Source organism: Pararge aegeria, chromosome Z, assembly GCF_905163445.1.
Source record: "Pararge aegeria chromosome Z, ilParAegt1.1, whole genome shotgun sequence".
NCBI lineage: Eukaryota > Metazoa > Arthropoda > Insecta > Lepidoptera > Nymphalidae > Pararge > Pararge aegeria.
The window spans coordinates 20,684,426-20,699,530 of record NC_053208.1 but is presented as its reverse complement, the minus strand read 5'-3'; positions in this window follow the sequence as shown (position 1 = coordinate 20,699,530).

The following is a 15,105-nucleotide window of genomic DNA, read 5'->3' as shown; positions in this document are numbered from 1 at the left end:
ATTTGTAACGCCCTAAAAATATCTATGTCCAGCAGTGTACGTCAATCGATTTAAGTAATGATGATGATGATAATAGAAGAATAAACAACAGTGCACTCTGAAAATATTCCACTCCTTATTTCCACAGTCATGTTATAATTAATCCGAAACTTTAATCGTATTAATGTATTAAGAGTTATTTAACTCTTTTTTTTTTGGTTTCATAGATCTATAAGATAAGAATACTTTAGGTTTATGTTAATAAGTGTGCTTTGTTTTCATTATAAAATTGGTTGCGATGATATCGTGGCTAGCTGAAAGCAGTGTTGCTTAGGTATTCAAGGTGTTATTGAACTGCACTGAAACCACCAATTCTGTATCCACACTATAATATAACGGAAAAACGACTACCAAAGCAAGGAGTCATATGTTTTTAGAGCTTCTGTGAGTTCCTTTGTATCACCGTCTTCTAAATATCTGAATAGATTAGGATTCATATGAGGTACTTAATGCCAAAATCCATTCGTAATTCCGCGTGACACTGGTAGTAAATTCATTATTAAATAAATCTAAATGGGAGCTGTATTCGTTATTACACCTTTTCACCTTATTCAAATGTGGGTATTAGTAGGTACAGGGTTCGGCAGCCTTACTTTTTACCGATGTCTCCGGTAGTCAATTTTTGAAATTTCTTTCATTAATACAAAGGGGTATACCGCGTTTGAGAAGCTTCACAAGCGATACGTGGCTTATTAAACTGTTTTATACCAGCGCTGTTTTTGGTCAGGTAAGTTTCATTAAACTTTATGAAATAAAATACAATAGTGTTGTGTACGCTAATTTTCTGTGTGTATCTCGGTGTGCAATAATGTACACTGTCTTAAAATCTAAAATAATAAAATAAATGTAGGTACTTCAATAATACACATATCGCCTAGCTTGTTTTATGGGTAGTAAAACGATTGATGAATATTTTGTGAATAATATAAATAAATATTTATAATAAAAACACCCGGACACTCAAAAACATTCAATTTCATTGCTTTTATTTTAATCACGGTCATCCCAATGAAGAAAAATCAATAGAAATTCCTTGGAAATGCAGGTGGAATCCTCAAAGCTTACATAGCCAAGTTTAACTAAATCAAATCGAATTAAAAGTATCTGTACCGTGTGGTGACCGCAGATCAGAATTCAATTGTCACCACAGCTTTTCTTCCCGCGGGTATCATAGGAAGTGATTAGGGGCATCTAACGAAGAACGGACAGCAGTGTCCTCGGTGCTTTTAATACCATCTACTAGAAACACCAACTCGTCTACCCAGCCTGGTGATTACGCGCATACCCTCGGTTTAGGAAAGACTTTGAGCCAAGCAGTGATTGATCTGTTAGTTGCAGTATTGAGAATTTTTCTTTCTTTCCTTCGAACCTTAGTAGCTAGATATGAAACTCAGTAATTGTTCAATTAGTCTAAGTAATACCTAGAGGCGAAAACACTATGGTAATGTATAGTGCAATTTACAACTTGCATGCTAAAAGTAGTAATAAGCCCGTAATTATCTTTACCTACGTTTCCTGATAAGTAATATGACGCCTTAAACCTGCTGACACACTCATTTACGCAAGTGTGAAACCAAAGTGCATAGGTACTTTATGGCATACTTCAATTGTGAACTTGCAATCTGAGGTATTTCTGACCATTTCAAAATGATTTGTGTTATGGTTGGTAATATTTGGTATCTACTTACTTTTCTTATTTAGGGGTTTATTAGGATTGATTGAAGATTTTTTTTTGTTAGAAAGTTGATTTTGATTTATTTCCATTAAGTAATTAGGGGAAATTCAAATTTAACATAATAACTCTCGCTAAACGTTTGGGCTATTGTTTGAAAAATGATATTTTATATTTTGTCCCATTTGCAATAAAATCCATGTAAAGGATCCTCTGAAGTTGTGTTCCCTTCCTAATTATGTTTTTATTTCTCGACATTTGTTAAATATAAATTGAGAATATCGTCGTTCCATTTCTCTATTTTGTTTCTCGCTAGGTTTAAATTAACTAAAACATTATATAGAACTTTGAAAATTTTTGTTAAATGAGTACATTGAAGTAATCTTTTTTACTAAGTAGTAGGTTCTTTATTTGTTAACCAATACTTAGTTAGTAGAAGGAATAAGCGGTGATAGCCCAGTGGTCAGGATTCCGGCTTAATTTTCGTAGTGCCGAGTTCGAATCCCATCCGCACGCACCTTTAGTAATAAAAATAGCGCTTTTAAGTAATAAAAATAGCTCTTGCTTCTAGCGTTCTGCATTAAGTCAGCCAAACCGCACTGAGCCAGCGTGGTGTACTAAAGCCTGCACCCTTTGCACTGTAGGAGAAGACCCGTGCCCTGTAGTGGGCACCACCCTGGCCCAATGCGGTTTGGCTGACTTAATGAAGAATAGGGTTGATATGGTGATGAGTCGAAACACGTTTGTACGTCTGTACTTCTTTCATGGTTCAGTTATAAGCCATGCAAATATTTAACATTAATATTACCTTGATAAGTTTTTAGAGATTATTTTATTAATTTAGGTACCTAAGTACTACTTAGTTTAACTTGTTGAATTTTTTGCTTGCCTTCAAGTTTTTAAACTTTTTGCTTTAATTTTTTTTTTGTTGTTTTGTGAATCATTACGAACGTCAGTGAAATATGAGGTATATTTCATATTTCCTCTGTAAAGCCTTAAGTACTCGAAAATCTTCGATCAACAGTCAACAGACTTTAAAGAAAGTCCATTGAAGTAATGTTAATTCGAGTTTGAAGTTTCTTGAGCCGAGAACAGCAGCAAGGTTGGTTACAACTGAATTCTCTGTACTTACTTTGACGGTTACATAAATCAAATTATAGCAGTTATTGCGAATAAGATTAAGGTCGGCGCTATTTGAATCAAATTTTGTTGAAAACTATTGCAAATGTTAGATAATAATGTTTTCCGTAAAGCCCTAGAGTACGGCAATAGAATGGAGTCGCAATTCATTCAAGCCTTCATAAAACAAAACAAAAACGGAAGATTGAAATCTAGAGCAACTGTTTTGCTGCTAAGAGGTCAGATAATCCTTTCTTAGTTCGATTTCAAATAAATCAAATCTCGATGTGTCTCTAAGCAATTTTTTTTCTACCAGAAGTTATCGTAAACTTTAATCTTACCTGGTGCTAAGTGATGATGAAGTTTCTGATGATAGCGGCTAATCTGTTAGGGGTATGGCGTATATATACAGTACCGGAACGCCAAGTAGCTTGGTGGCCCTTTGTCAGTAGGGTGGTGACTAGCCAAGGTCTCTCGCCACAAAATATTGGAGATAAATCGGAAATGATACCAGAAAGTTCTTCAATACCGGTTCTTCCAAAGTTGGGTCTAAAACGTAGAGGCTACGTGAGAAATTTTAATCTCTGATAAGGACCGAAAACAACGACTATTCGACTTCCCTGGCGCAAAAGTCAGCGCTGTGAATTTAAGCAGGAGGTCCAGGGTTCGATTCCCCGAATTTACAATTTCTGAATTTTCTCTGGTCTGATCTTGTGGCTTTGGCCGTGGCTAGTCACCTACAAGACGTTCCGTTAAGCGATTTAGTGTTCCGGTGCGATGTAGCGTAGAAACCGATCAGGGGTACCTATGATTACCATACTCCCTAACCGGTTAGCCCGCTACCATCTCAGACTGCATCACTTACCAGTTACCACCAGGTGTGGTTGAAGTCAAGGGCTAACTTGTAGTGGAAAAAAAAAAAGCGTGACTTATGTTCACTGTCATCGTAGGGCCCATTTCGGATATTGGAGTCGTGTTTGACCTGGGCGTACTTCGCATGCTAAGATGCAAGTATTTTTGACGCCCCGGAATGCACAGTGTGCGCGGCTCCGAAATCATCGTAAAGCAGGACACAGGCTAAAACCAACGGCAGACCTTTATAGAAGAATATACATGTTTTAAAACTAATTTTCCAGCTTCATAAATGCCTCTGTTAGGCCAATATGAATTTTTTGAATTGTTTTGCACGTCAAATTCGGTGGTCAGTTGAAATATTAATTCAAATTCAGCGTAAAGTTTATGTGTATACTTAACTTTTATTGCTTCTTAAACTGATTTTTGTTTTGAATTAATTTACATAATTTCATTAAATTATGCATGTATGTTTTCAAGAATATTTTTTGCTATGCAAGGATTCTAGATGTTGGACAATGTATGTGTGTGAGTGTGTGTAATAATTTACCTAAATGAATTGCTAATTAAATTATAAGATCGTGTGTAGTCCCCGTAAGTACCTAAAAATTAACTTAAAGAATGATCTGGAACGGCTAATAACTAAGTTATTAAAATGCTGTAATTATTCTAGGGGTTGAGGCCGTAGACCACCACGCTGGCCTAGTGCGGATTGGTTGAACTCCACACGCCATTATGTAGAACTCTCAGGGATGCGGGTTTCCTCACGTTGAAACAAGTGATATTTTAATGACATAAAACGAACATAACATAGAAAAGTTAGAGGTGCTTACTGGGATTCGAACTCTGCCCCCCCGAAAAGGAAGTCGAGCTCCTGCCCATCACCGCTTCTTCTTATATAGACTTACCTACTCTATAATATGAACGTCAAGTCCGTCTGTTTGTAGTGACTCTATCGCCGGTTCGGAAGGCAGATTCTACGGAGGAGAAACTGGCTTTTCAAACATTAAACATAACAACTATTTTTTTATTTTGATCAATATATAAGAATACAAATTGATCACTTTAAATTATATGTTATATATGGTATTCTAAAAAGTATACTTTAGTGGCGAAATTTGTTTTTTGACATTGATGTAGAGAAGATTTCTTATTTTTCTTATTTTGGGAGCATTGTTGCAGAATATGGAGATACCGACGAAAATTGATTCCCGGTCAGCCATTACTTTTACATGTTTTTTTTGCACGCTTCATAAGCGAAGCGTTAGTGTTCGAAAAAACACTATTTTTAACACTCATGATATTTTTAAATCTCTTTTTATTATTTAAACTAATTAAAAAGTGTTTGATAAAGTTCTGTCTTGGACGTCCGTGTGTCTGTTATGTAATGTGCGGATCCCGCATCCCGATCTTGTGGTCACGATAACGAGCGAAATACTTCACTTATCGAGTTGGTTATTTTATAGGCTTCAGTGTTTTGAGGAATAGAAGCCTATTACTTTTCACGGTATAATAAGATGTAGTTTAGTTATTATTTACAAATAATCTCAATTTTATTGTAATAAATGAGATTATGATTATGCGTGCACTTTTTGATTTTCCAACTATTTTTAAGTTTCTATAATTAGCTTTTGGTAAGAAACATCTGTCTCGTCTAGTAGTAAGCATAAGTTTGGTCAAATACGATCTCGAGATCCTCCAATCAATGCTGCTTTGAGTCCAGCTTGGAGTAAAATTGGTATCCTCCCAATCCACCTCAGAGAGCTCACTTAATCGGTTATTATCACAAATTTATGGTTATACTCGTCAAGTTACATTGGAGTAGTGGGTTTATGCTATAAAACCATCTTCTCCATGAGAAAGATGGCCTATGCCCAGCACATGGCGTTTATAGGTAGATGAAGAAGTGAGCTAACGTGCACTAGTACTAATATAAATCTTGAAAGTGGTACCATTATCAATGTTCGTTAAGCAATATTGAGGAGTTATTAACGTCGTTTTTCGAGTTGAGCTTAATGTGACAGAGCTCGTCGGGGAAACTACTACCGCTTTGCTTATATCTGCCGAAAAAACAGCATTGCTCTGTTCCAGCGTAATAGCACCGGGTTTTTTTTTATTCCACTACAAGTTAGCAGTCTATGATAGTAGCGGACTTATCTGCGGGAGTAGTCATACCTAATAGGTTTCTAAGCGACATCGCACCGGAATACTTTATCGCTTAGCGGCACGTCTTTGTCGGAAGGATGGTAACTAGCCACGGTCAAAGCCTTCCACCAGACCAGAGAAAAATATATAAATTATATATTTATTAATTCCCAAATAGTAATAATATATTTATTAATCCCCTGCCGGGACTCGAACCTCCTACTCAAATTGAAGAAGATGGCCATAGATAGGCACTTTTTATGAGGTATTCCTTGCATGCACTGAAAAGTGAGTAGGCGATTATTTTCTACTTACCATCATTGTATTAAACCTCACTATACCGAAATGTTGCCCAAATACAAGAGTATTTGTTTTGAACATTGGAATGAATATTTTAATGAGAGATCGCTCGATAAAGGTATATGGTACAGGACCATTCAATCTGAGCCTCCTCATATACCCTGGTTTATGAATAGTAATATTAGTAGGAATAATTTAATTCTAGCATTTAGACTTAGATCTGGGCACATGCCTTTAGGCAAGTTCAAATACCTAATGAGGAAAGTTGATTAGCCAATTGTGATTTATGTGGTGAGGTAGATGATGTTTTACACCTACTAATGGCGTGTGTTCGGAATCACAGCTTGAGAGAAACACTAACCTACGAACTGAATATAAATTTTATGAACATTGGCATTTTTTATTCTATTATTAGCGAACCGTTGAGAACTTCGGCAATGAAACTTTATAGATTCGTTGGTGATTCTGTCAAATTGTTGTAGTTTAAGATTAATGTTTATTTAGGATTCATATTGTGTGTAACGATGGGGCTGACACTATTATAGGTAACCTATAATAGTCCCTTAAAAAAAAAATAGATTAAAAAAAAATAAAACCATTATTGAGTCTTTACCTTGTCCATCAATTACGTATTACTATAAAAAAAAGTAATTAAATAAAATGAAACCCAGATGTGCATGTTCCACGTCATTATATTTACTTACAAAACACTTCCTAGCAATTTCAGCGTAGACAACACACGCCCTTTGCATTCCAACAACCTTGGCCCGATGCTCCTTTCATCTTAAACCGTTGACTCAAATGTTGTCTTACTGTGTCGACACTGTAGAACACCGTGCAATAGTAGGTACTATTGAGTTCGAGGTGTCTTGCATATACTGTTAAAGATCATAATTTTATAACAGTATTTATTGAGAGCTCTTTGCAATCGTTCGTGGATTAGGTTCCTCGCTAAAACTTTAAAGAAAGATTGCTACTTTTTTGATCGTTTAATAATAATTTATCAACATTGATTAATTTTACTTTTGTACGCTGTATTCCAAATGCCATGCGGAACTGCCTTTTAAAAAGTGGGTTTTTTTTACATTATTCCTTTTGTATGAGTTTGTTTTCGAGACAGGATTTTTTTAAAGTTCATCCTAGTTACCTAAGAAGTTTATTATGGTTTATTTAAGGTTGTACAAAGTCAAAGTCAAATATTTCTTTATTCAAATAGGCACAATACACAATAATACACAATAGGATGGCACTTTTGATGCGTACATTAGGTACATGTAAAATATGACAAAGTGGGTCGTTGATGTCTCTGAACTGAGTTTCTGTTTCTGAACTTCGACTGCACCAAATCGGTTATTACCAGAAAACACGAATAAAATGACATTTTCTAAAAATGAATCCAAGCTAGATCGATTTATCGCCTAAATTTCATGAAAATCTTTGGAGCCAATTCCGAGATTCCAATTATATATATATATATATATATATATACAAGAAATTTTAGGGTAGGCAGTGCTATTGCGAATGAATGAAGTGCACGCCACTGGATACAGGGCTCCAATGCACGCTTCGCCACTGATCAACATCCAGGTTGACAACTCCATAAAGATACAGATTTACTTTACAACAAAGTTAGCTTTGTTGCCTTGTTAAGTTATACTAGGCCAACGGCGTAATAATTGAGGTCAATGCACTGGTGGTTTTGTTTGTGTGATGTAGTTTTCTAAACAGTAACTACAACAACCAGGGGCCTTTGCTGAGAGCAGTATTATCTAAGAACAAGGTATTATTATAATATTGTAGAAACAAATTCCTCTCTCATCATCTGGATGCCTGGTACTCTTTTACTAAGTTATTCGAAATACCAGATCATTTCTACCACGCACTTGCAAATTGTGGAACAATCTCGCATCTGATGTGTTTCGTCAAAAATAAATTCCTTAAAATCCAGCAACGCATCGGTTGCTCCTCTGTTGCTGCAGATTTTTGGGCGGCGGTGATCGCTTAACATCAGGTGACCCACTTGCTCGTTTGCCCGCTATTAATATAAAAAAATGTTATTGTTGACATTTCGTTACATTGGTAACAGAATTATATTCTTTATTTTTGTGAAGTCAAGGTATGCCAAAACTGTTATTTTAAGATACATATTACAGTTTAAAGCTGTGGTAGTAAGGCCCCGGATAATTTAATAACGTAGGTACCTTTTTAAAAGAATAAAACGACAAGATACAAATTTTAGGTCGCCATTCGCCGCGCGCCCGCGCCTGTCTCTCAAATATGAGGTAATGTAATGTTGCAATAAAACCACCTTGCTCACTCTTTCGTGCATAAACTGAATGATGTTGTTCAACTGAGACATGCGCATACGCACTGTATTCATCGCTGTGCAACACACATTAAAATAGCTTTTTCTTTTCCACTAGGAGCATCCCTACATTGTGATCTTAACTGGTACTTCAGGTTTTAAACAATGCTTAAGATGGTAGCGGGATAAGCTGTAACGGGCGAGGTATGACAGTTATATGAAGCCCGTATCCCTATTCGTTTGATAAGTGGCGTCGTACGGGTACGCTGCCGCCGAAGCGTCCCACGAGGCCCAAATTAAACATGGCAGGAAAGGACCTCATACCATAGCTGTACTACCTGCCTCATCAATCAATCCTAACCGTATTGTCACAGTGACTGTTTCGGATTCCGGCTGAGAGCGTCGCTGGTGAGCTCTTAGATGGCTCGCGTAAACTGATTTTGTGCAAAACTTGCATCGACCTACCTGTTACATGCTAGTGTAACAGGTACGTCGACCAAAGAAGACTCGCATGGAATTATCGTGAGTTAACAAATTATTCGTGGTCTCTTCCTGTAACACTGTTGCACGAAGCATGGCACCTATACCGCGTTCATTGTCGTCATTCAATGCGCTTTTGGGCAGAAATGCTCAATGGGATCCATTCCGCGACGGGTGGAAAGCATTGTTCCGTGAATTGTTGAGATACTCTGAGAATATTGAATGAATTTTACTTCACTATAGTACATTATATTAGTATCATAACTTTTATTTTTTATTAATGTTTTAAGTCATCTTTCATTCATTTGTCTTATAATTATCCAGAAACTATGTAGTTCTATCTAGTTAGTGTAAGTGGCCCTGGCGTATTAACAAGATGTAAAATAAATAAATAGTTTCCAACAGTCTGTCAGTCTTCTGCAGCACCGCATTTATGAACACGCTTATTGGGTCGTGTTGCCGATTCAAATTACGGTGGAAAAGAAGCGCATGTCGGTCTCTACAAACCTCATTATTCCTCTGCGCCTCTCTTTCTCACCCAGCAGACTCCTTCAAACCGACGACTGAGTAACAGAAAGAGATAGAGATATGTGTACAATAGACACCATGATGTGCCTGGTAGCCAGAGCCAGATTGTTGGTGATGGTGCAATCTGAAAGTGGTACCAGGCCAACATGTTACCCCAATCGGTTTCTACTCGGCATCGTACCGGAACTCAGCGTCTTAATGTTTAAGGTGGTAACTAATCACGGTCAAAACCTTACACCAAAACGGACTAGTAGAAACGGAAACTATAAATCGCCAATAACCCACGCCGGGGATCGAAGCCGGGACCTCTTATAAGACCACAAAGCCTTTCTTATTACACAAAGCTTATAATACCTAGTTAAGTACCTAACTACGTAATAATACCTAACAAAACACGGTTAACAGTTAGTCTACATAATGGTGTCTTTGTTGCGTTTTACATAATCTGTTAATTTTACACTTAGTAGGTTAGTTAAGTAGGTATTTTAATAAACCGTGAAATTGGTGTTACCGCACCGCATCTTGCGATGGTATAACAGGACGGAAATTAATTAAAAATCAACTACCCAACATCTTCAAAGCCTATCGCCATATATATATATATCTATATATTGATCACAAGAAAGAGTTTTCGAGAAATGTAATAGTAGATTATGCATCTAGTTCGGTTACATTGCATTTAACAGTCGATGCGGTTTTAGGAGCATGAGGTAAAAGCGAATGCGCTAAGAAAGCCGCGAGTGTAACAAGTAATATACCACACGCGTTTAATACGATGATTTTCATCACACTTGCGCCAAATAGCTTTTGAAATAGAGCCGTTACCGACTCCGGATCAAATTAACTGAAAAGTCTGCTACTTAGTAAATAGTACCCATGTTCATTTAGGAATATCCCAGAACCCTAGATAGATTCCTAGCCGGATCTATTAAGATGTTATGAATTTATATAAATAAATAATATTAACTTTATATAAATTTCATTACTGTAGAAGAGTCAAGCCCCTATCTTCGATAGGTTCGAATATGCTATGCATCATAGCCTACAGAGCCTGACCTAAGTCTAGCTCTAAGTACTTTTAACTGTACCATATTAATAACCGTCGATACGCTTGATGCAATTTTATAAATCTACTTGCTTTTAAATTAGCCTGTGATTGACATTTATGGGATAATTCCTTTATGGAATGATAAATATCTTATCCCACAACTATAAATCGGGTGATAAAGCGGTGATAGCCTAGTGGGTTTGGCTTCGGCTTTCCTTTCGTGAGGACCGAGTTCGATCCCCGGTGCGACTGAATTGTCGGAGTTATGTGCGTTTTTAATTCAAGCAATTTTATATCACTTGCTATGATAGTGAAGGGAATCGTCGACTGCATGCCTAAGAGTTCTCCAAAATGTTCTCAACGGTGTGTGATGTCTACCAATCCGCATTGGCCAGCGTGGTAGACTAAGACCTAACCCTTCTCATTCTGAGAGAAGACCTGTAGTGGACCGGTAAAGGGTTAGTGATGAAGATGATGACAATTATAAATGAAAAAGAAAACAAAAAAAAAAACCAGGAACCTACTTGTGATCTTAAGAGCTTTTTCAAGTTTACCCGCCTCCCGCATCCAATTAAATCCCCCCCCCAAACTTCCACTTTTTTCTACCAGCTTTGCTGGACTAACTCTTACTCCAGTTATAACGAATTCGGGTCTTGATAAATAAACTGTAGGGGCAAACACTAAATTCAATCTAATAATAAATCAGTTGTCTAACGATGGTTGTGTTGGGGCAGGTTGCTGGATTCCCAAATATAGTATAAGTTTAAAATTCAAGTGCCCACCGCAATACTCGGTATTCACTGGGGAATCTATAGCAATCCATGAAGCCATCCTTTTTGAAGAATCTCATAACAATAAGCAATCCATTACATTGACTGACTCCTTAAGCTCCTTGTATTCAAGCGCTTCAGGCAAACCCTTTTCGAAGCAAAGCTCTTGTATCATCATCTTTCAGATTAGAGAAGTCCTATGCTCTTGCCAGCAAAAAGGCCTGTCTGTCACTTTAGCCTGGATACCAGGTTACATGGGTATAAAAGGTAATGAGACTGTTGATGTGTGTGCGCAACTTGCCATTGAGATGGGTTCTTTAGTCCATTTTAAAAACTTCCCCCAAGATCTACGTTCTCTCGCAAAAACTCACCTTCGTGATTCCTGGAATGTTGTATGGACTAAATAGAAGACAATTAAAGGAAATTCTATTCATCAGTTCAACCAGATATACCTCGCAAACCATGGTTCTTTATGTTCCGGAATATGAATCGTTGGGTGTCGTCCACAATAAGTCGGCTGCGTATCGGTCACGCCTGCACTCCAGTACATCTCAGTAAATTGAGAATAAGGGACAACTCCATGTGTGAATGTGGTCTTGACGAAGGATCGGTCGCTCATATTTTGTTTTCCTGCCCGAAACTCCTTCATAAGCTTTACGATGTCCTTCCTCCTAATCCCCATCCATTAAATGTCCAAAGTTTTCTTATGCCTGTTTTTAGTCGCTATGTAGAATTTGTATGTAAATATATTCAATCTAACAAAATCAAGCTCTAAATATATCCCATTGTGATTTATAATTAAAAAATTCTTTGAATTATAACACTAACCAAAGACCACACTCCATTACAAACGCCTTATTTTGGAATACTAAGATTTTTAAAAAGTATAGTGCTATAGTTATATAAGTTTACCTTTTGACAATCACCTCTGTGGATCTTCCAAGTATACGTGACATTGGCGAAGTACAACGTGCCGATTTGGCACACCTAAAAGCCAACAAAGCATAAAAAAGAAGAAAAAAAAATTAAATGAATTTAAAGAAATGAAATCAAATGAAAATGAAATGAAAGTTCACTTTATTTTACACCTAACAAAAATGAAATTATATACAAAAACAACACTAAATAAAACACAAAAACATTACCTATGAGCCCTTACTCTGCAAATAGTAAGTGGAAAAGCACAGCTTGCGTTATTCATGTTTTCACGGAAATTATTATTTATGGACTTAAAATTTTCTGTCAAGTGTCACGTAATATGTAGTTCCACGAACATTAAACGGCGAAACCATACTATGTTACCAAGACAGACTAATAAAATGACCAAGTCAAAGATTTCGGTCAATAAAACTTTTAACGAAGACAATTTTTAAAATACACCTTTTGTTGAATTACTTTAAACCAGTCATCCGTTGACGATGTGTGTAATCATCCGCCGGGTTACGAATAACAAAAACTGGTTTGATACAAAATGTACATAAAGACGACCTTCACCTACCTTCGGACCCCTTGGCCTGATGCGACGCCGCAGCCGCGATAAATGCACCTATGAGTCGGCCTTTTGGAACAGCTGGCGCTGCGTTACTTTAATTTAAACTACGAGTAGGTGCACCTATACTTAGCAGGCACTTATTCATACTTGAACAGTTACTTTTTTATTATAAGTTATGTAGATTAATATACCGACGTCATGATAAGACGTCGGTATATTAATCTACTGCCTAAATAATAACAACTCATCCTTTGTATTAACTAGTCATTATCGTGGTCCTAATAGTAGGTCAGGTTAGATGGTCCACAAAGAAAAAGCTACTAAGTCTCTTTCTTGTAATTTTTTTTAAGTGTAACTTAAAAAAAACTTGTCACGATTTTTTTAAGTTACACTACAAAAAATCGTCTTAGTCTTAGATGAAACGAAAAAATAAGTGTATAGAGACACAAACACAAATGTATAGGATTCAGCCGACGAGAGAATGAGATAGAACACATTAGACGTTCTCGTACTACATGTGTTTAATGGATGTGTATTAGAAAGTTTTAGTATAAGTGTATAGATTGTTAATGAAATTTTATTTGCGTCAATATTTGCATCTCCTTGATAAAGCTACGGGCAACGGATTGGTGCAATGGTGTCATAGAGCACCTGGTTTTGTATCCTTGTGTACATCAACGGCCAAGTCACTATTAACTATAATAATAAAGAAATCGTAGTAAGGAACCTTAGACTTGGCACGACTTTATATAAATTTCATTACTTTTTAGAGATGAACAAGCTGCTCCATCGAGACTTGGCTAGTATTTTAAAGAATGTTTTTGGGATACAGTTTACACAGTGGCGTGCATTGGGTTTCTTACTAAGGTATGCACAAAGCAGGAAAATTGCATAAAATGGCAAAAACCCTCCTATATATCAATTTTAGGGTATGCAGTGCTTTTGTGCATGTATGAAGTGCACGCCACTGAGTTTACATGAAGCGCCTTGTCATTTTATCAATAAGTTATTTAAATCGGGGACTTTCAGAAGTTTCACTTCTACCGTATGTGACTTGCACAAACAGACACTATTTCATTTTATAGTAACCAATAATTGACGGACCAAGCAGATAGTCCAGCTGATATAAATAGAGCATCACTTTGCTGGGCGTGCAAGGATCACGTTCTGAAACGTGCCATCAAATGTCCATAAACCTGAGGATATAGGTGTCAAGTCTCATGTACCTGTAATTACACCGGCACCCATGCCCTTAAGAGCGGAACACAGCATTGCAATACTGTTTACCGGCAGTTACAAGCATGTTGGTAGAATCTACTTCCCCGGACGAGTTGTCATAAAAAGCAAATCGGCGTCATAGTCATTTGACTGGGATCGATTCCCACATGTGGAAAATGTTTGTGTGATGAACATGAATGTTTTTCAGTGTATGGGTGCTTATCTGTATATTATAAGTATTTCTTATGTATTTTATTCATAAAAATATTCATCAATCATCTTAGTACCCATAACACAAGCTACGCTTACTTTGGGGCTAGGTGGCGATGTGTGTATTGTCGTAGTATAGGTATTTATTCTTAGTATTCTATTTCAGTTTTTGTGTTTCTCACTATTCGTCCTTTATTTTCCTAACTGTGTAGTGGTGTACAAATAAAGAGTTTAAGTAATTAATAAATAATATAATTATTATTTACTTTATGCTCATTCATTTGCATACATATTGTACGTATTGTCGTAGTATATTTATTTATTTATTTATAGGGAAGAAACAGATGCAAGCGTTACAAAGAGACTACAGCGCCGTCGCGGAACCAATATGTTAAGGTGCATGTATATTAAAACAACAACATCGGTAGTACAACAACAACATTTGAGCTTCGCGCTATCACCCAATCCTTGTACGGCTAACATAGGCAGGAGACAATTCTCTTATCTTTTCCCGTAGCTTAATCAACTCTCCAAGCAATGGCGCACAAGTTGAAATAATAATATACGTGTAATAATAAACGGGGGTAAACTTTTCCTATTCCCTGTTGCCTTGCTTTAACAGATGGTCACGTAAATTTTCGTTTTTTTTTAAATTTCATTACAACTGTCAGGGGATATAATTCTTATCTCTTGCCTTATGGTAGTCGTGGTTGTGTACTGTTACAATCCAAGTGGATATTAGCTACAATCAATCTGAAAAAGTTGTGTACAATTAGAATCAACAATGTTGTTTCTAATCAACAAGTTTAACAGTCTCATTTTACCACAGTTATCTAAACAGTTATGTCTACCAAATGAGTCGTTGCTACTGCGGCTTTCTTGATTTTATATTCAAACTATACAATAAAAAGAAAAAGACGCATAAAT